A 23,597-nucleotide genomic window follows, 5' to 3' on the forward strand; every position below is an offset into this window, starting at 1 on the left:
TCAGACAGAGAGCGCAGCTCCACAGCTGAGTACACTCAAACCTTCATGCACACTCTGTCCGCTTGCTTGCATGTGTGTGCAGGCATGGAAACACAAAATGCATCCTCTACATACAACAGAGCATCTATAATTGCATCTGGACTCGAGAGCAGGAAAAAAAATAACTGGAGGGCTGATCTTGATGTATATTGCTGCGACCTCAGAAGACATTTAAGCAAATTGAGTAACATCTGGTTAAGCATTTTGTCTGTTTTTGTTTTTTCTTTATTTTAACTGCCACATTTGGCCAATTTTTTTTCTTGCAAAATTATACCTGTAAAATGTAATCAAAGCAATGCCACAAATTGATTAATCTAGTAAATTTAGTTAATCTTCTACTTCATGTAGGGTACATTATATTATTTGTCTCATGAATCATCTTAACTTATCTTAACATTGATTGTTGAGGAAGCAAAATAAAAGTCAAACATGCACCGTTGATGCTCTGAAATGAGATCTTGCCCAATATGTTAATGTTTGAAACTTCAAAATTTTATGTGACTTTCGAGAAATAGGGCATATATATATATATATATATATATATATATATATATAGTGTTGTTTTGTATTGTTTCTTGTTACACCCTCAAATGAAAAAAAAAATTGTGCAAAAAACATTGCCCAATTAATTTATATTAGGGATGTTTAGACATTCCCACTAAAATAGACGGAAAGCCGGCCACTTCTAAAGTTAAACAAAAACAGATGGACAAAATATTGTAAACCTGTCAAACTTTCTGCCTTGTATGTCTTTATTGTTATAAGCAAGGTTTAAAAAAAAAGTTATTTTATTCGTATTTTTTATTTTTTTTAAATTGATTGGCCAATTAATCGGTTATCGTAATTATATTCTGCTGAATACCAAATTTATTAATATATTAAAAATATATATTTTTAAATCCTTCTTATTACTATTAGTATTATTATTATTATTATTATGTTTTAATAAGCAATTAATGGCATTCACTTATGTGAAGGGTTTCCCATAATACTGTATCTAGGAAACAGATAAATATCAATATGCTACATTTTATTCCTATAAATATCTGCCTATGTTCACATTTTCAAATGATCACTAATACTATAATATTTCAGGGAAATCACAATTGCCCCATGACCGGTGAGATATTTTTATAACAGGCCCACAGTCTTCTTTTGTGACATAAAAATTTTACAACAAAGAATAACTTATAATAACAATGTTTTTTTTAAGTCTGTAACAGAAAAGATTTGAACTGTATTAATATGCCTAATTAAAAAAAAAACAATGAGCGCCACTGCGGACTACTGTAGCAGTAGCTTATGTGCAATTGCACCTTATGGCAAAAAAAAAAAAGATTGTACATTTCATTGTTGAAAAATAAGAAAGAAGAAGAACTAGCGATGAGATGTGCACCATACTTTAGGAGGCCAATCAGAACATCATCATTTATTCATTATTGAAAAATTACAAACATAAAGATAGCGAAACCACATTGTTTTGGAATCTTCCTGAGGAAAAAAAAAAATGTTGGCAACTATCCCAAAATGATGGTTAAATATGCTCTTTGAAGGTAATGAGGCGTGCTCATAGCGCTCATAAGCGGGGAGCGCCGCAGTGCCAAAGCAGCATGTTCACAATTGGGGTTCCTTTTCTCTCTTTATTTCGCTCTCTCTCTTTCCGTCGCTCTCTTGCTCTTTTGCTTACACACCACTTTTTTAAGGCAGGTGCGGTACAATTTTAATGAAGTGTGTGATCGTGTACCACCCCCTCATGAGGCATGAAACTATTCTGGAGAGGAAAAGGTGGAATGAAAAAAAAAATGACATCAACTTTTACATGATAGTTATAACGTTCAAACAGGGGAATTGAGTAATAGAACAAAATGTCACATCACTTTGAGCTCCATTAAAAGTCTCTTCGCAGAAAAACTGTTATACCGCCGCGTTTATGGCTCATGGTATCTTCTCTCCGGTAGTTAATAATACATGCCGTGTTATTGGGGGGAAATGATATTTTTATGGTGTCCCAAAGCACTTCAGAATCTGATGAAGAATGTTTTTAAATGGTGGGTATTATTGGCGAACATTTGGTGGTAAAAGTAATATGGGATCATGAACAATTTATGGGAATAACCACAAAAAAACAAAGAGTTTCAGATGTCAGTAATAATTTATTTTATGTGAGTGTAATTGGACATTTCCTTCCAATGCAGAGCTGGCTTCAAGCAACAATTCTGATTATTACTATCAGCCATGTAAGAATTGAAACAAATGCCATTCTAATTATTCACTAAAAATGAGTGTAGCAGTGGCTAGCCATAAAGAAGTACTGGGATGCCTGGACGACAAAGTATTAAAAATAGATTGATATTTAATTCTATTTATATATTTATTTTTTTATTTATTTCAACATTTATATTTATTTTTTTAATCTCATTTTGTTTCCCTATTTGTTCTTACTTTATTTATTTAGGGATATATATATATATAGTTTTTGTATTTAATTTTTGAATTATATTTTTATATCCATTTTTTTTTTTTTTTTGGGCAGTTTTGGTCCTCCATACATCCAGTGTAAAAGAATTTCTCCAACAAAATTACTCATTGTTAGCTAAAACTGTTTCCTCTTAACCATATTGACCCTGTCCAGTCCAGCACTTTGTTGGTCAGCGAAGACATGAAAAAGCTCATCGATGAAACTACAGAGGCAATACACGGCGCGCAAACGGCACATCCCTCGAGGCTTTCTTTTTTTAAACAGCTCGTGTTGCTTTACCAATAAACTCCCAAACTATGACAAGGCAATTAACCTGCATCATTAGTTCGACAGGAAGCTCTTTTAACTGGAACCACAAGGCAGAACTTTAAGGAGGGTTTGCATTATTGATCCGATGTCAGGGCCCGCCCGGAAGCAGTCGTCGTCAACGGGGGAGTTGACACAGGCTGCAGCGAATTACTGTAATGGCTATCAGTGGCATCTGAAAATCAGCTATCATTGTTAACCACTAATGGGCTGTAACATACTGTTAGCGTGCTTGCTAATGCATTACAGATTAGCTGGATTTGGTTTCCTTCTCTTTATCCATTTTGAAGGGCATTGTTACCATGTGAATTCTACAGTTAGCTTGTTTGACTCTTAAAACAAATGCATCATTAAGCCATGGACTTCTTTTCAGGGTACAGTATATTTCCTCAGTCAAGTTCACACATCGGACCACAGAGCAGAGGTTGCGTGTCAAGGTTATAATTAAATGACTAAATTAGCTTTCGCTTGATAGGTTAAGAGGAACATTTACTGGGCATTTGTAGCCGACTGTTTTATTTTGAATAGGTTTGATCAAGTGGGGCTTGAGGTGAACATTCATTTGTCTCAAATGCTATTATGGCACATAGATTAATCAATAATGAGTTGAACTAGAACATTTTCCGCGGAAATTTTGAATGGGCCTGCTGACTCTCGCATGTAGTACTTGTAGCAGCAGTAGTAGTGATTTTAGGCCACTTCCTGTTGAATTCATGTCACTTCCTGCTGAAATCAAGTCACATTCTAGTCACTTCCTTTTCAAATCAGGCCACTATTGTTGATTTTAAGCCACTTCCGGGTCACTTCCTGTTGAAATCAGGTTACTTCCTGTTGAAATCATGTCACTTCTGAAAAAATTCCGGTAAATAAATTAATAAGTATGCTGGAGATAAGATGTGACTACTTTGCTCAGCAGCAGTCCCTTAACTAGACCCCTCTAAATCTTATAGACACATTTCGGACAATTCTATGGAACTATTTGGGAAAATTATTTTCTGTGCTAGCATGACTGGGCTAGCATGAGTGAAAATGAAAAGTATATAGTAGTGCAATATGTTTTACTTCTTTTGAATGTTTCAATAACTACAAACAATCAAAACCATGACTCGGACAAATTATGTTCATGTGGTGAAAGACGTTGTGCTAACATGCACAAGATATGCCCATTAAGTCCAGAGTCCAATCTGTTAGCTAATAGAAGTACGGTAGTTAAAGTATATTCACATAATGATTTTCAAGCATGGTGGGAGGTTCAATATCACTTTGCTTTGTCCTTTTGATGAAGCTATCTGATAGCATCATTAAAAGGACTGGCGATAGCCTATCGCTAATGTTGATATAGAGGACTAATGATAGCCTAATCGCTAATGTTGAGGTATACAAAGTGGAGAACTGCTTTTCTCAGAGATGCTAAATACGCTATCAACAATTTGAAACAGTAATACGTGTGTCAACGGTACAATATGATACAGTCATAAGACGTTTTAGCAATTTGAACATGTGCTGCTAAATCTAGCTATTTTACAGACATCCAGATAGCTCCATTTTTAGTACTACATTTATATTTTTTTTTTTCTATTTATCTTTTTATATATATATATATATATTATTTTTTGTATTTTATTTTTTTATTATATTTTTAGATCCATTTTTATTTTCACTTTTATTAATTTCAATTCAATTTCAATTCAATTTCAATTCAATTTCAATTCAATTTCAATTCAATTTTAAAGTCAGGGTCCACTCTTAAGAACAAACAAAACAAGCAAAACAACCCCCCGAAAAAAAAACATTCAAAGATTAAGAAATTATGTAGTCGTTTATTTATTTTCAATTTTGGCCTCTGAACGCCGCTTTTACGTCTAATGAAGGTGACGTACAAACAAATTGCCCTTGGGCATGATCCTTAACTTCTGCTTACTCATTTGTAACCGGATGCCTATCATTGCGTCTCACTTTCAGCTGGCCAACATACGGTCCATTATGTATTTTGTCCATACTGGTGTCCTGTCAGGTTTCCTCCCTATTCGTCTCACCATTGGGTCGGGGCCACCGCTTATTAATCAGACTCTGGGCGGACACTAAAGGCCTGACATTTGTTAGCAACTCTACAACAGCATGCCATTAGGGCATCACTGTCGCACATTAGCCTGAATAAGTCATGAGGGGGCCGATAAAGCTGCAACTTCCTCTCGCATTAGGGATGAACGTCTTTCAGGCACATTTTGTTAATATGCATGCAAGAGGCAACAAGGGAGGCGAGAGCGAGATAGGCAAACAAAGGAAGAAAGAGAGGCATTAAGGACATGGGACAAACTAAAGTCTCCTTAGAGAGAAGGACATTCAAGATCAATTGCGAGGAGAAGATGCAGACTAAGTGCTTCTCTTATAACCAGAGAGGCATAATTAGGACTGATTGTCCCAATAGCTCCAGACCTTGAATTTGTTGGAAACTGAGCAATTTGACTGATTCTGCTGCCCACGCAAATTTTTTTTATTCTAAAAAAAAAAATTCTGCCAAAAAATCATTAAGGCCCTATCAAAGTACATCCAAGGCTTTTTTTTTTTGGTTCATCAAACAAACAGACCATAATGAATCAAGCTTTTGCTGTGTATTTTTGCACAGCAGTGCCTCATTTAACCCACATCTATTGGAGTGTAAACTGCCCTAAATGATTTGTTGATGGTAATGGGACAAAGCGCTTTAATTAAACTGTTTGAACCCGTTGCATGTGACCAACTAATCAATTCCTTGTTATAGAATAAAACTATGTTACAAAAATGTTACAGCACTAGATCAGGAGCAGTCTGGACCTCAGAAACAGATTCCACTCTCAGCTGAAAGTTTATTATATGTAAATGGACTTAAATTTTTTTACATTATGTGCTAAATTTTCATGCCCAGCACAAGTGAAGCATGACTCATGGTCTCTATATCTGCACAGAGGCAGGGTAGACCTTGTTTTGGTATTTTCGCACATGTGATCAAGTATGAATTTGAATTAATTTATTTGATAAAGGACAATGCACATGAATCAACATTTGACAGTGTAAATATGCTTGCGTTAGCTAAATTAAGCAATCCCTAAATTTTCATCGCCGGTCCCTTGGCCCGACTTCAGCCACGGATTTAAAGTTCTTCTTGCGCTGTTGTGTGCGTGAACAAAGCCGACTTGATTCACCGCCATTCAAAGTGGCTCTCCTCATTCTCTTTAAGAAACCATAAGCACTTTGATAGTCCTTGACATGGAAAATGAAACTGAATCGCTGCAGGAGATCGAAGCGCACAAAGCACATTTTTAACTCATTTGCTCCCAAAAACGTATAAATATGTTCTATTTTAAATGTTTTAAGTGTCCCAGAGACGCATTTGTATGTTTTTTTCCTTATTTTTATTTTTTTATGCTAGAGAATACAGAAGGCTTTGATGCAGCCTCTCAACTGCAAAGAAATGGTTTTAGTTATTACACCCACGGCCAGAAGGTGGCAGCAGAGTATAAGAGATCAACCAGGGCCATGTTGCAAAAAGCTAATTTACCCACAGTTCAAAACAGATTTGTGAATAATGATCAAACTTAGCTACATTATATTGCTAATTGCTGCAAAACGGAAACAGATAAAATATATATATATATATATATAATTTATTTTTATTTTTATTTTTTTTTTTTATTTTTTCTCATGAAAAAAGAGACTCTAATCATTATTTTGGTATGTTTTTATAGCAATAGAACACAATATTATGTGGACCTTGCAAAATCAGTCTAATAAATCAATCAAATAAAACAGCCAGGAGCAAAGAGGATTGCTTCAGGCAGTGAATGAGATAAAGAAGTCGGTGTGAGAATTATTATACATCCATCTAACTAGATTTTAAAACTAGGTATAAATGAGGTTTAATTCTTTTTTTTTTCAATCACAGATTCCACTTAGCCTTTCGTGCCTTCTTGGTGGAAATTAATTTGTGAAAAATAACCCAAAAAACTCAATGGGAAAATATCACAGTGGCCTTTACCATGAAGGTTCGTCTGTGAAGGTTGCAGTCGACAAGGTAATTAACTGACATTGTGGAAGCAATTGGACAGATTTTTAAGGATTTTTTTTAACCACTAGCTTCCACAGTAGGATTCTTCATGTGAAAATGTATCTGTGTCAAAATCTGCTTGTTTTTTTCCATTGACCATTTTTTTTTAAATGACCTTAATGCAAAAGATGATGCCCTTTAAACATGCCCTTCAAACTTGAAATGAAATTGGGGGCTGGTGGGGACAAGAAATGTCACTCCATTAAACTCAAAGTAAAGAGTCCGTGTTTTCCTTCTTTTGAGGTCTGACAATGTGTTGCAATGAAACATCAAGCAGCCAAAAGGAGCCTTTCTTTCCCTGCGTGGAAAAGAAGAACACACACCAAACTTTTTTTTCCTGTATCTTTCTAAGGTCGTTGCGGCTCACAGATCCCCTAAATCCGTCAAAATAAAGTTGTAGTTTGCATGCCAGGCCAGTTGTTGGCAATGTGGTATGCAATTAACCGCCACAAAAAAGCCCCACAATCAGAAAAAGACCGACTGAAGAGATGATTAAGCAGAGTGGTCACGTTAAGCGACCTTGGATTCTAAAACATCACAATTAGGAAACTATTCCAGACCTTGTTATTTCCAGTGTTTGGCAAGTTTGTGCATATTTTGTATAGAACACACAATATTTTTAATATAAATAAATAAACCTAGAAGAAAAAACTATTACATGGTATCTATCTTGACTTGTGATTTTAATGTGTTCCATAATAATATTCCCTATTAAATTAACCGAAATACCAATAATCCATTCCAGCACCCAAATAGCTCAATATATTGTATAAATAAAAATAAAAATAGGGGTGTCAGGTGATTACATTTTTTAATCGGAATTAATCGCACAAATTAAATAGTTAATTCACGATTAATCACATTTTTTTTAATTTGTTCTAAATGTACAATAAAATGTGCAATATATATATTTTTAAGTTTTCACACTCTTGTTAACATACAAGTGGGAAAAAATGTTAAACTAATAGAAATATGGCTACATCATTGATACAGTAATTTCATAATAATTTATAACGTTTTGTTAAAATTAAATATACTGTATTGTAAAAAAATAAGTGTGATATTAATTTGAGTTGAGGTCATTTTTATGCCACTAGATGGCATAATTGCATTTGTAAGACATTGGTGACATCTTAGTGCATTTTTCTTTTCAGATTAAGAGCTATCTAATCTTTAACATATCGTAAAATTCTGCACATTTTTAAAATTGTAAAATACAACTTGACCGCAGTCACCACAAATATATGCATTATTATTCTATTAATTTCTGCAAAATTTTGATGTGGACGTGTCTGCTGCGTTGTGACTGGAATTCTCCTAGTACAGGCTTTCCAAGTAAGGGGCGGTAAAAAAAAAAAGTACAAAAATTTGTGGCGTGAAATGAACTTTTAAATAACTCAAATACTTCCGAATAAAAAAAACAAAATAAAAGAAAGTAAACAATTCAAATAAAAAAATAAATCAATAAAAATTAAAAATCTAAAAATGGATGGATGGATGGATACTATTAATTTGTGTTTTTATAGTGTAGTTGTGTGTGTCTGGACCATACCAACGTTTATTGTTCTTAAACTGTTCACATCATCTAAGCGGCATATTTGCATATGTTGTGATGCAATAACAAGTGCTGTATCCCTCGATCCAAGCTGACGCTTCCTCACGAGAAAGAGATGGACACACCTCAAATGAATGCTGATCCATGATTTTCCTTCGGTTGTCACGCAGCGTGTGCGCGTAAATCAATCAAGCCCCTTGTTCTCATCAGTCCCACTTACGTATATCAGCCTACAAATAAATGACACCCCGCAGGATGGGAGATCAATAAGGAATAAGGTGAAACGTCTTTTTGCTTCCTGCCCACAGGCCAACGGGCTCGGGCTGAAGCTAAACCAAATCTTTGTGTTGGACCTGGAGCGATTTGACTCACAAATGTCACTCATTAATCCCATCCCGAGACTGACATTGATTGGCAAAGGATGAGGAATGGATATCGAGCTTGGTGCTGTGAGTGTGCGCATACATAGGCTACTGTAAATTTGTCGAAAATAAATACATGTGGGATGGTAAATTGGTGATAATATAGAATACATTACACTGACTCACTTGGCATTATCACTGTAAAATAAAAATAAAAATCTTTAAAAAAAAACGGTAATTTTCCAGCAGCTGGGGTGCCAGAAAATATTGTGAAATAACTGAAAATTACCTTCTCGTTACCGTTTTATTTAATTTTTTTTTTTTTTACGACAAAGTAATTTTCTGTTATTTCACAGTATTTTTGTAGCACCCAGCGGCGAGAAAATTACCATTGTTTTTACGAAAAGTATTTTTCTGGTACCCCAGCTGTCGGAAAATTACCGTTTTTTTTTCTTTTCTTCTTTTTTTTTTTACGAGAAAGTAATTTTCCTTTATTTTACAGTATTTTTCTGATGCCCCAGCTGCCGGAAAATTACTCTTTTTTACGAAAAAGTAATTTTCTGTTTTTTTTAATTATTTTTTTTACAGTGTATATCTCATTAGATGACTTTTCAAAATAAATGTTACTACAATGAATGCTACCATCATTACATTACAGAAATTGTGGTTATTTTCACTTTAAAAAAAAAAAAAAGTTAATTCACAAAGAAATTACAATTTGTACTATTAATTTCTCAGTAAATATATTTTGTTTCCCTTTTTTGGGGAGGTTTAAAGTTGAATTTTACATTTTATTCCATTATATAACAGACAAATATTTGTGTAATTACAATACCTTTGTGAACATACTATATGTATTTTTAATGTTAATGAACAGAAATATTCATGTTATTTTACATTTGATATGTAAAATCAGTTTATTTTTGTAAATTAAATGATATTTTTAAAACAGAAAAAAACTGTTAAATAAAATTAAGTGAAAGTATAAAAATTCTGTTATATTCCAGTTTTTTTGTATGTTTTTTTTACAGTGTAGGGTATACAGTACATCCAAAAATTGGTCATTTTATAAATATTTAATTTAGAAATATTTTAGTTAGTGATACTGTGGACAATATCTGAAGTTGCACATTCTTATCTTATAATCACAGTTTACTCACCAGTTGCTCTAATCGAGCAGTTTTCCAATGAATACTTAGAATAACGTTTTTTTTTTTTAAATTATCAATAATTAGACTTTACACCGATTTGATCGGCTGGATCGGGATCAGACGATATTTATGCAAAATTGGTGATCGGCTGGAATGTCAATAACGTCATTGATCGGCTAAACGAAATAAGACATTACATCATGTTTATCAGCGTTTTTGGGAAAATTTGGGGGGGTTATTCCCCCCATGTATTTCAATTGCTTTCAATTATAAGTGTGTTTTCACTATTCATGGGTCAGGCCAGTCCCTATGAATATAAAACTTTTAAATACACATATCGCTCCATCATCTGATTTGAATTTGTGATCGGTTACCACGCTACGCAAAAATAATAAATATATCAAATGAATGAGCGTCTTTGAGAAATCAAAAATGTTTGATCCACTTCTTGTTCTGGATCTCATTAGCCCAAAGCATCAAAAACAAAAACAACCACTGCTGTGTTAGATTAACACACAACTCAAATGCCAGACACAAAGCGAGCGTGTATGAATTACAATATGACACTTGAACGTACACAGTGTTCTGCCTTCCTTGTAGGGTGTTCCTTTGTGATTAAAATAGCAGTCAATTAACTGTGAGTCAGAGTCGCTCCATGTTCTGGTCCTGTCTGGTTAAAAAGTGCTAGTGGTAAGCCATAAAAGGGCAAGATGAAGACTCTTTACAAGACGTCTTCTCCTCCTATTCATGATTTACGAATGAGTAATCTTTGATGTAGGCCTCTACAAAAAGCATTTGTTTTATTATTCACTGGTTCACTATGCGGCAGCTGGACTTTAGCTGCACCCCGCCCATTAAAAACTCAATATGGGAGGAAAGAGGGCCGTGGAGCACGTTTTCTTGTTTAACTAACTTTAATTACTGTGTTTTGGAGTTTCAAAACACACAGCGGCCCCATCTAGCAATCTGCATGTTTTATTCTTTCATTAATTTGCAGTTGTAAGTGCTATTACAAATTGTAAAAAATAATAATAATAAAATTGTTAGACTGAACATGCTTCATTACTATGGCACGGATTTTAAAATCAAACATAATAACTAACTAAAATTTGGTTATATTTTTTCCAGATCCATACTGCGCTTCCTTTTAAAGGAGTGCAACTTGAGCCTTCTTTTTTTTCCTCTCATTTTTCTTTTTTTGATTTAAGAAACTCGGGGCGCTAATTAGCGAACCGTCAGCCTTCCTGTTCTGTGTCCCTCTGCTACTCACATTTGTATCTAGTGTAGGAAGTTCAAAATAAAATTTCACAATTGTACGGAGAGCCTGTGAACAAACAAATAAATAAATAAATAAATAAATAAACCAGACAAAGTGCAATTTTGGCAGGAGTTGTGTGGGAATGCTGAAAAGCTGAATGTTATTAGCTTAATGCTAAGATTTTAATGAATGTGCTTAAGAAGTAAATTGAAAGAAATTATGTGAAAATTACAAATTATTAATTGTAGTTAAATGACAAATGAATAAAAAGAAAACTTGAACTGCAAACTGTCCAAGGTGGGATTTAATCTTTTCAGAGCAATTATAATCCATTTCCTGAAATGATAGCCAGTTGGTATCGAACCATCGAATGTACCAAAATGTGGTCCAATCGGGGTTTGAACCAAGGTTCTTTGTGGTGTGCGGCAATTGCTCAAGCACTTAGCTAAGTGAAATGTTGTAGCTCTTGGATCAGGGCGTATTTATACTTAAAAGTTTTGTACAAAGCTGAAAGCAATCAATGCTGGATGAGGACACGTTTAATCATTTCAGTGAAATAATAATACATTTGCTGATATGATAGTGAGTTGGTTTACATGTATATCACTTAGCATAATTGGCATGGATATATTTGCAATGTACATTCCAAGGTGGGATTTGAACCCACGACCTCCTGGTTATAAAAAAAAAAGAGCTTAATCAGACAGCCAAGTCGGCATCTTAAATGTGTTTACATTTGCTGGACCTACTTTTACTTTTTTGTTTTTTGAGAGAGCTCAGTATTGTTCATTCGGTAATCTTACCGATTCAACATGTCATCATCATTGCTCTCTCTCTTTTTTTTTTTTGTACAGTATGTGCGTGAGAATGTGCGGGTGTGCTCATTAACTCACCTAAAACCTATTAAAAATCCCATACCGTCCACCTAAACCGAATACTTCAGAATTCCGCTAGAGTCGTGAAGTTGCCGGGAGACCCGAGGAAGGATCAAAGAAAAGAAAAGAAAGTGAAATCCAGCACCGACCAGACATCACCTACTACCCACCGGGTTACCAACCAGAATCTTTCACCAACCCCAGAAACATCTATTAATTCCAACCAATTAGGGAGACCTCGAGAGACCAGAGGAAAGACTAAAGGAAGGAAGGAAGGATACATGAAGCAGAGTGAGATCAGGACTTACTCCCATCCCTGCAGTACAGTATTATTCAATGGAAGCAAGCCAAGCTTCATCAAAAACACCTGATGTGTTAAGTTTTTAAACTGAGAAAAACTTGATGAATGCTTTTGCTTTAGTGTAGTTTGCTTCTTAACCTTCTCATGTGTATATTGTACCATTTACCTTCCGTTCATTCGTAAGAGGAATCATTTTCCTCTCAGTGGGAAAACAATGCTGAGCAAAGTGGATATACTGTACAGGTTTGGCAGAAATGTTTTTGCACGGTACCAAATGTGCTGTAATTATTGTTTCAGCCATTCCGTAGTGTTCCGTGGCAATGCATCATAAGCAACGGAATGGTGTGTGTTTTCCTCCTGGAACAAATAGCCGAGGATACACACTTAGGTATAGTAAATGGGCTCACTTCCTCTCCATGAACTCGGATTACATAACAGCTGAGTGTTGTTCCTTTGCTGACAACCACTTACGAGGACTATGATTTAATGTTTATTTACAGGTAGTGGAGCTACCAAAATATTCAAAAATATTGGCATTAAGTGTACAAATAGTAGAAACCGATTTGAACAATTTTCTTCATCCTGTTGGATTTGACCAAGGACGATGTTTTGTCGCTTTTGGTTTTGAAGTTTTTCCCATGAAATGAAAGCTGCAAAGGTCAAGCGGCTTCTTTTTGACATCATACTTCCGCAGCACAAGAGGTTACGTGTGGCCAAACTGGCTCTGCGGGCTGGAGGGGGAGTTCCTCTGTTCGGGGTGGGATCACAGAGGATACCCGGCTCCTTTTCCCATGTTTCCCTCCGGCCAATGAAAACACAGGAACACGCCACATTCCCGTCAGTGACACAGCGACCTCAGGGAAAGAATGAGTAAATACCAGCGGGAAGAATGCCAGAAGAGGGAGGAGGAGAGTTTGTTGGAATGGCCGGAAATCTTTTCAACTTGGAAGTAGCACCAATTAGCAGCCACCTGTGCTTCATTTGGGTTAAATCCTTCATTAGACTTAAGAGCTCATTTATTTTCATTTGCCAACCCCCGCGCTACGCTTTTCTGCGGCGATCCAACTGTCGGATACAATTTAACCTTTGCGGAGGGGTCCATGCAGGACAAAACCTGCAGGTGATGCCTGCTTCGATTGTGTTTCCTACTTCCTACCCCAACACTATTTTTTTGAGTATTTGGGTTCTTTATTGTAATGTTGTGACCCTTGTGAGGATAAGCGGTTCAGATAGTGGACGGATGTTATTTTTCTTTGCTCGGTTCATATCACCAATGCAAACCACACAAATAATAAAAATAAAGTTAGATTTCAATTCATTTCGGATATCCGAAATACAGTTCAGGATAGCCGAAATGCGAATTGTGGATATGAAATTTCTGAATGTCGAAAATGCCATTACGGAAATCCGAAAAAAAGTTATGGATACAGATATCAAAAAATATGTTACGGATATCCAAAATTCTGAATACAGATATCAGAAATTGCAAATATCCAATCGTTTTGGATATCCCAAATCCTAATTCCAAATATCTGAAATGAAGTTACCGATATCCAAAACGCCATTCCGGATGTCCAAAATAATGCTGATTACCATATCCGTAATGCAGTTAGAGATATCCAAAATGCAAGTTTCAATATCTGAAAATGCTAATACAGATATCAGAAATGCAGTTTTGGATATCCAAAATGCCAAAAATTGCTAATTAAGATATCCGAAAAGGTAAATGCCATATCCAAAATAATGCTGATTACGATATCCGAAATGCAGTTAGAGATATCCGAAATGCAAGTTACGATATCCGAAATTCAGTTAGAGATATCCAAAATGCAAGTTCCGATATCTGAAAATGCTAATACAGATATCAGAAATGCAGTTTTGGATATCCAAAATGCCAAAAATGGCTAATTAAGATATCCGAAATGGCAAATGCCATAACCAAAATAATGCTGATTACGATATCCGAAATACAAGTAGAGATATCCAAAATGCTAATTACGTATATGAAAGCTATGGCTATCCGAAATGCTAATAACATTCAGAAACAATGTCCGGGGATTATAAAAATGTCATTACGGATATCCAAAATAATGCTGATTATGATATCTAAAACGCTCCACCTATCCAAAATGCTATTACGGATATCCAAAATAAAATTATAGATATCAAAAATGCTAATTAGGAAATCCAAAATGAAATACTAATAACATTCAGAAACAACGTTACCGATATCCGAAATGCTAATTACGGATAATGAGAAATAAAGTTACCAATATCCGGAACATGGATTTAAAAAAATGCTAATTAATTAATTTAAATGATACATATGTTTATACATATGTAACGCCGTATTACATGTGTATAAATCTCTTATTTCTGGATAAGAATAGACAGGCCTAACTCATGGTTTGATAGATATTGTTTTTGTTTGTTTGTTTGTATCATTTGAACACATCATTTTATCCCTAAGTGAGTTGGGGATTTTTATTTCTGGAATTTGTTTTTACAAGCCGGCCTGCACTGTAACAAATGGCCAAACAAGATGTAATAGTGTTCCTGATTACGAGACTGAAAAGAGCAAAATGACATCCAGATGCTCCCAATTACGCAGCCTCAGCGCTTAGTTTGCCGAGGTTGTCGTAATCCCCTCCAAATGCAAACAGACACTGATGACGATATTTGCAGGCAACTCATTTTAAATTAAACAGAATGATGTCATTTATCCTGTCCATGTAGAAATATCCACCCGTGATAGACTATCAAATTTTTTGGCATGTGTTATTTTGAGTTCTGGTTGAATAGTTTGGCTTTAAAAGCATTGCAATGTAACAACAACAACAATAATGGACAAAAAAATCAGGACAGATGTCTTTTCCCAAAAGCTATGAGGAAAAACCAAAATAACCTTACTCTACTCAAATTACGCCCATTCTAGGTGTGTAAATAGTCAAAATAAGACCATTTCCCTGCAATTGCTAAATAGAGTACATTGTGTTTTGCGCAATACGCTTCAAAATTCTCATGAGAACAGGCGAACATGGAAGCGGATAACAACTTTGTGGATGTGGAAACTGTGTCTCAGTTTCACACAGGCTTCAAATATCGCCGGGTGACTCACATAAACAGTAAGAAAAAACAACACTGCTATCAGATTTGTACCACCGAATGGTCACTAGAGAAATGTTTCCTGTACATTTCTTTGAAGCTGTTTGATAGCATTGTCAAGTCCACAATCTTTTTTGCCGAGGTGGCAAATCCAGGTCCAGAAGGTAAAAAACACCTGCCACAGTTTGGCTTTAGCCCCTGGTGCTAGCTAGCTAGCTCCCATAGTGCTAGTTTACCTGCTAGGGAGCTAGCTAGCTAGCTTCCATGGTGCTAGTTTACCTGCTAGGGAGCTAGCTAGCTAGCTTCCATGGTGCTAGTTTACCTGCGAGGGGGCTAGCTAGCTAGTATCAGGGGCTAAAGCCAAACTGTGGCAGGGTTTTTACTTTCTGGACCTGGATTTGCCACCTCAGTTTGTTAGTTTTTTTGCTAAATATATTATTTTCCATAAACTCACTGAGAATGGCTAACAACCATTTTTTCTCTTTTTATGTCTTCTCTATTAAGGTTGTGTTGACCTGAAGTGGCACGAGAAGCTCGGCACTAATGAGATTCAGTGAATTGAAGGAAGGCGTCTCCCCGCCAGAGAGTGAGGGCTTCCTCCGGAGCTGGAAACGGGTACGGCATGTTCTCCTTGAGACATAATGTGCTTAGCCATGAAAACACCATTAGGGGATATCCCTGCTTGCACTCCTACACATGATCACATCCACAATGCATGGAGGCGCTCACACGTGTGGAATTTGCTCCATAACTGCTGCTGGGTCCTTTCTTCAACTTTTTTTTTTATTTTTTTATGTCAACCCTAAGCCTGAACACATTTAAAAGCCTCGTCTTAATGGAAGCAGCAATTAAGTTATCAAATGGACACAAGCATTATGTAAAAGACGGGTAATATGGCAACAATTTGGACGTTGCCGTCTTCCTGGAACTGCACATGCTATGTCAGGGGCACAATATTTCAAGGCTATTAACTTGAGTGCTTTTTTATTCAGTCTCATTATTTTTTAAACAGCATAGGAAGTCATGTAAATGTAATATTCATTTTTACTTTCATTTTCACATTTCACTTTCAGCTGTTTAAAATTCAGTCATTTTCCGTTCTTTACCGGAGGAAAGCACTGCTACTTTTATGGAGAACAATCGTAGGTGATTTATTTATTTATTTATTTATTTCAATGTGAAGTCTTTGAGCATTTGATACAAAATGAAGACAATAATGTCCTGCACGTATTTATTAAAATGTACAATTCAGTCTCAATTCATATGCGCTGTGTTTACATGCAAAAACAAAAATCAAACAGTCCTTATTTGGAATTTTTCCATTTTATTTTAAATATATATATATATATATATATATATATATATATATATATATATATTTACGCCAATTTGCTTTCTGAGAGCTCCCTAATTTAGATCCTAATGAGAATTTTTCAAATGCGCGAATCCTTATCTAGGAAGAAAAAAAAATGGCTAGAGACCATTAATAGTTTATAGCATGAGTTAATGATAGCAATGATTCCTAATTGAGCTCTACAGAGCGTAACTATCTGGTGGTCCTTTGCACTGGTGCCAGGAATGTCTCTCATTAATTCATTTTTTCCCCCGGTTTTAAATATGCATGCAGAATACCCCCCCGTTTGAGAAAATAGTTATTTATATTCAGGAAAAATAAAACAAGTATCTTTCTTAGTGTACTTAATAAACCATTTTGACAAGAATGAGGAAACTAAACTGTAGATGTTGCATATGTGATAGGGATGGGCTAGTACCCGATACCAGGTATCAATACCAGGCTTTATTGCAAGGAATTGGTACTGACGGCGATGGCCGACACGATACCAGTGTCGATAAGAGTACTGATACCAGCTTTGGCGCCCTCTTCTGGCCGTTTTATGATTAGGAACTAGAAATTATAAGAATATAAAATTGCCACTTTTCTCATGGAATTATAAGAAAAATGCAGAGGTGGCAAATCCAAGTCCAGAAAGTAAATACCCTGCTACAGTTTGGCTTTAGCCCCTGGTGCTAGCTAGCTAGTTAGCTGCCTATCAGGTAAATGAGCACCATGGGAGCTAGCTAGCTAGCTAGCATCTGAGGCTAAAGCCAAACTGTGGCACAGTTTTTACTTTATGGACCTGGATTTGCTATATTACGATTCAACTTTACACTGATCCGATTGGCTAAATTGGGATCGGATGATATTTAGTACTTTATGCAAAATCAGAGATCGGCTGTAATGTCTTTACCTCCACGAAATAAGACATTACATCATGTTAAATTTATTGTTTATCAGATTATTATTTTTTTAAGTGTGTTTTTTTTATCATGCATTTCAATTGACATGTGATATTTACTAGATCTTTTTTTCTCAATCACTAATGGCTGAAAAATACCCATCAAGTAAATCCCAATTAGGACATATAGGTCTTTTGTTGAATTTATTTGGCATTGCTTTTTGGGGAAATGTTTTGGATCAAAAGTACTTGGTCTTGGTGACTACGAGTGAGTTGAGTACTTGTACTGGTATCAGTCTAAAATAAAGTGGTATCACTAATTTATGATACTTCTGTATGGAACAGATGAAATGTCCATTCACACATAATTGTCATTGTTGTGCTACAGTTACCATGGATATAAAGTTTCCACATTACAGTACCGAAGTAGCCTATTTCTGTCCTTCTCGATTTAGACTGTTATTTAGTCACTGCGCAGTCCCTCAGCAAATCACGGCCTGCTGCTTTGGCCGCACTTTCCACCGAGACTGCACGCAGACTTACGGTCCAAGCGTATTATTAGCAGTGACTGTATGAGCACATGATGTGCGCGTTGCTGTTTGGCTGCCAACCGCCAGCTCGGTAAACACTGAGTTGCCATGGCAGCCGTGCGAGCGCTTGACAAAACAGCGGAAACAGGAAGGGATTCCCTTTCAGCCCAGTGATGACGGCACTCGCTGTTGCATGGATTCCCGTCAAGCCTCTCTTCTGGCACCAATGGGGGGTTTCCCCCTTTCTTCGTCTAACGTGCCAACTGGTCTATGGTTAAAAAGCCCCTCACATGTGGTGGATATAATCACTCCCACATGCGGACGATGTTGTCGAACCGGCGTGCTGTATTGAGAGATTGCGTTAGGTCAGTGGTTTATTTATATGAAAGTTATTTGTAGGGAAACATGCTCTAGTGTTCTTGTTCTTAATTTGCCTAAAAATAAACTTTCAATTCTGTCAAAGGCCAAGTAAAAATGTTGTTTTTGTTTTGGGAGCAAACATAAAGTAAAAAAAAGTAGTGTTTAAAATTGTGAAGAATTAAGAGATTTTAGTGCCGGTGAGAAACACTCTGATTGGCTGTTAGCTAGTATATGCAAATGAGCACATGATAGTGTTAATTGTGAAAACTTGCTTCAAAAATCTCAGTCCCGCTTTCCACGCCCACTCCCATACATACAACCTGTCTGATATTGCTCAGTGGAACATCGGTAAAAGTGTATTGTGCAGTAACCAGGAACGCGGGTTCGAATCTCACCTCCGACTGTACATTTCAAATATATCCTTGGCCATTATGCTAAGGGGTATACATGTATACCAACTGACTATAATTTCAGGAAATGGATTATAATTTCCCTAAAATGACTAAATCCCACTTTAGACAGACTTCAAGTTTTCCTTTTATTCATTTGCCATTAACTACAATTAAAACAATTACATTTTCACATAATTTATCTTTCAATTTCCTTCATAAGCATTCAGTTTAGCATTCAGCTATTAGCATTCAGCTTCCAGCATTCCCATACAATTTCTGCAGAAATTGCACTTAGTCTAGTTTTAGTAGCCATTTAATCGCGTTTATTTTTTAATCATGTTTAGTCAACATTTTTTTAGTCAAGTTTAAGTCGACCTTAAGTCGAGAATTTTGGTATTTATTTTAGTACTAGAACACATTTTAGTCAACAAAATCTGTCGACATATAGTCAGGACAATCATTTTACCCTTTTGCATTTTTTAATTATGTGTAGCGTATTATTTTTATATTATTTGATATAGATACATTATTTGAGTTTAATTTGCATCCATGCATAGCTGCCCAGGTGATTCGTCTTAACTATAGTTCGCTTGCAGCTCCTAGATTAGCTCATACTTCTGTCTGCTTCTGGATATGTGTACATTTTGTTTTATGGAACCATGACTGTGAATCGTGTGGGTAACATGTAGCATCTTGTTTTTTTTTTTAAATGACAATTATTGCTTCATATAGTCTTTTACCGCCAATAACTTTTAATGGCGTATACTAAAATCCCAATGAATGCCGCCAAAAACGTTAATTGACGTTAACTATGTTTTTGTTTTTTTTTCTCAATGGGCAGTGCATCGTCTTGTGCGGTGCTGGTTTGTGAATGGGGTTTGTAAAACCCCAAAACACCCACCAGCAGATGGCAGCATTGTATCTCTTTTCAAGGGGTTCCCGGGTATTAAATGACATAAAAACATGGCGGATCTTAGGAAATATATAACGTTTTCATGGATGATGTGAATGATCAAAGCGTTTGTCACATTAAATCTAATTCACAGAGCGTTCCTAAATGAAAAATATTTGTGTCAAAGTCACTGTTGTGCAGAAAATGTTTGTTTTCTCCTTATTTTTCCCATTTTCGCTTGATGATGTCACTCAAATGACCTATTTTCAAATGGCGATTACTAAATAAAGTAGAAATATACTTTTTTTTTTTTATGAAAAAATGTAATCCAATCTTTCATATGGTATCCACCATGTTTATATAGTCAGAGCACACAAAATTCTGTTTGCCTTGAAAGATGAGTGAAAATGCTCGAAAACGGCTGGAACTGTATTTTTTTTTTGGGGGGGGGGGATAACGTTTGGCAGTAAAATAGTTAATATGGAAAACAATTAAAGTTAGCACATGCTAGCGATCGACAACGGTTCCAGTTTCTTACGTAGCGCTTTGGAAAATTATTAATTGACTGCCACGAAAGGCTCAGTCCATATGGCTGAAATACTTAAACACTGATAAGTAATACCAAGCTTTTTTCTTTCTTTTTTTTAAGCCCCTACCATCTTGTGCACAATTGCCACTGTTTTGGTTGTGAAATGCCCTCAGCTAAAGAGAACAGAACCACTTCGAACGAGGTACAGACAACCAGACATTGTATCCAGACTTCACCGCTTCCAGACTAGGGGCAAAATTCCAACATGGCAGATGGTGACCGAGACAGTCAGTAGAGAGGAAGAGCTGTACTTAAACTGAAGACGAACCCGGTGTGTGTGCGTGCGTGTCTCTCACAACTGCTCTGCCCAGATCACAGTCCAAAACAGCATTGTATCGATGGAACAGAAGCTCGTACAAGCTCACGCTTCAGAGCTGCGACTGCGTGGGGTGAGAAAGAAAACGACTGGCTGTTATCATTGAGCGATGTTTAAAAGAGAGCTGACCCACTGTTTGGGGAATTAGGAAAGGTCTCCTCAGCCAGCCTTTCTATTTTGAGGAGGAAAATAAAAGCTCAGTGGACCCGTTTGAGAGGAGGGTGGAGATTAGAATAACTAGCCTTCCTGTTTGATGTTCAAATAAACACAGCATTCCATGTCACCCCAGCGTTCATAGTGAGGATGTGCTTCTTTCCAGAGTGACACATTTAGGGGTGTCAGGCGATTAAAATGTTTAATCGTGATTAATCGCATGAATTCAATAGTTAAAAAGATGTACAGTACTGTAAAAAGTGTGATATTGATTTGTGTTGCGGTCATTTTTCTGCCACTAGATGGCATAATTGCATTTGTAAGAAATTGGTGACAGCTCAGTGCATTTTTATTTTCATATTAAGAACTATCTAATATTTAACATGAAGTAACTTGGGAAATTTTGCACATTTTTAAAATTGTAAAATACAACTTGACCCCAGTCTCCACAAATATATCCATTATTGTTAAATTTATTACTGCTAAATCTTGACGTGGACGTGTCTGCATGCATTGCGACTGGAATACCCCCAGTACATTTTTCCAAGTAAGGGGCGGTCATTAATCGCGCGTTAAAAAAAAATTAGTGGCATTAAAGTAACTTTAAATTAACTCAAACTGAACGCACTTATAGTGACACCCCAACATTTTACGCAAAGCTGTTGACTACAAATTACATTCCAAACTCCACATTTAGCGACTCCCAAGAAAAGTCTGCCATTGCTTTTGTAATGATCTTCATTTCCATTGTAATGATTTCCCCACACTTAAAATTCCAGAAATTAACATTGTTTGGAGCTCAAATCCATTCTCAGCAGATCGTGAGTGAGCGAGGAGATCCCCCAGCGGGGATGATATTCACCCCAACCTCATTGAGAACGGCTGGTAGAAGCCGCCACAGCTGAGGGAATTTCTGTCAGAAATATTTGCTTTTTTTTGTTCGAGGGAGGAAATGAGAGGGAACGGGGGGGGGAGGGTGGTTGCTTAAATTGAATCACCGTAGTAACCACAATAACAGTTCCCTTCCATTTCCTCACACTCTCCCCCTACATTCACACGAGAGGAAATGAGTTTCAAAACGAAGACGTAGCCTCAACTGTCATTTATTTGTGACGGCTGCCACGCAACAGAGACATCAGATTTGATCAACACTTACTGACAGCCTCACTACTCTGCATTTTATTGAAACATAGGAAGGCATTATTTATAATTAGTACATATTCCGGCCCACGATTATTTGTGGCCGTTTGTGGTGTTTTGTGTGTGTTGTAAGGGTTAATGTTGGTGTGCGGCAGATCTCCACCTGCTCCTTCCTGATTGGTGGACCTCATCCCGACTCAGCCGACCAATCGGTGCAAGGGGAGTAGCCTGATTACCAATTGGTTTCAGCCGTGCCACCAGCTGTACTGATTAGCCAGTTAAAAAGGACTCAGTTGCTTTCTGGGCTGGCTGGTTGTGTAGTTGTATATCTTTCGTTTTTGCCGTCATCATTTGTCATAAATCAGCAATTCGTTCTTGAGCCATTTTCATTCGTATGTATATTAGGATCTTCGCCCGTAGCCATCGTTGTTTAATTCATTTAGTCAGTCCATTTGTGTGGTGCACTTGTTTTATTTTTGGGTGCGTTTCACATACTTATTAGGGCCATTTGGACAATATAATTAGATATAATACAAATTCTGGAAGATCAGCAGCTTTGCCTCTTCTAGTCGCGCGGTGGAATCCCGAACGGCCGGTCCATTCTAGGCAAAAATTGGCGCTCATCAGTGCTGGTACAACAAACAAAATGATTGTCATGGCAACAGAATTTTCCTGAGAGTTGGGATTATTCAATTAAGTTTGCTGTCAAATCATTTCCTGATTGTTTTCAGGCGAGTTGGTAGCTACAGTATCTCACAAAAGTGGTTTGCAGTCGAATCCGTCCTTGGAAACGACTGGATGGTCTTGTTTTATATAATTATGGGAATGCTGAAAACGGGAGACGAGGGTTCAAATCCCACCTTCACCACATTGCAGTTCAAGTTTTCTTTTTGTTAATTTATTTTTCAACTACAATTAAAACTTTGTAATTTTCACATAATTTATCTTTCAATGTACTTGACTAGCATTCAGCTATTAGCATTCAGTTTTCAACATTCCCATGCAATTTCTGCACTTTGCCTAGTCATTAGAAAGAAAGAAAAAAGAGAGAGAGAATATGTATAAAAGATATTAAAAACGAATAATTTTACTTAAGTAGGCCACTGTGCTACTGCTCAGTTTCAGGGTGTTGGCGTTGTTGCTGTTTTTTTTCCAGATCTTTAGAGAATTCTTTACAATGAGGTACCATGTTGAACTATCAGTGACTAGTATGAGGGAAGTAAATGTCTCGTTTTAACAATGCTAATTAGGTGAGGTCCTACTCTAATTATACATATAGTTCAAAGAGTACAAGTAACATTAACCTCAATGTATATAAGTGACCTACAAACAGTGAATCGAGTCAATTTGTGGAGCATCTCAAACATGTTACGTTCTCCTTCATCTGGCTATTAACGCAGGTAGCCAAAACATGCTGAATTAAAATTAAACTGCACTACTAAACTCAACACCAGATGGTGCTGCGAATGCACA

The 23,597-nt window shown here is 36.4% G+C and overlaps 1 protein-coding gene across 4 annotated transcripts in view; it reads left to right on the top strand.

Annotated features, from left to right (window-relative positions):
* LOC144040590 (uncharacterized) overlaps window positions 1–23,597 on the top strand; it is a 316,049-nt gene that overhangs the window by 180,851 nt on the left and 111,601 nt on the right. For all 4 annotated transcript variants that reach the window (XM_077554907.1, XM_077554908.1, XM_077554906.1 and 1 more), the window contains one exon: window positions 16,020–16,130. The gene's annotated coding sequence lies outside the window, so the exon portion shown is untranslated. The remainder of the gene's footprint in view (window positions 1–16,019; window positions 16,131–23,597) is intronic.

This window comes from Vanacampus margaritifer, chromosome 20 (genome assembly GCF_051991255.1).
Source record: "Vanacampus margaritifer isolate UIUO_Vmar chromosome 20, RoL_Vmar_1.0, whole genome shotgun sequence".
Taxonomy (NCBI): domain Eukaryota; kingdom Metazoa; phylum Chordata; class Actinopteri; order Syngnathiformes; family Syngnathidae; genus Vanacampus; species Vanacampus margaritifer.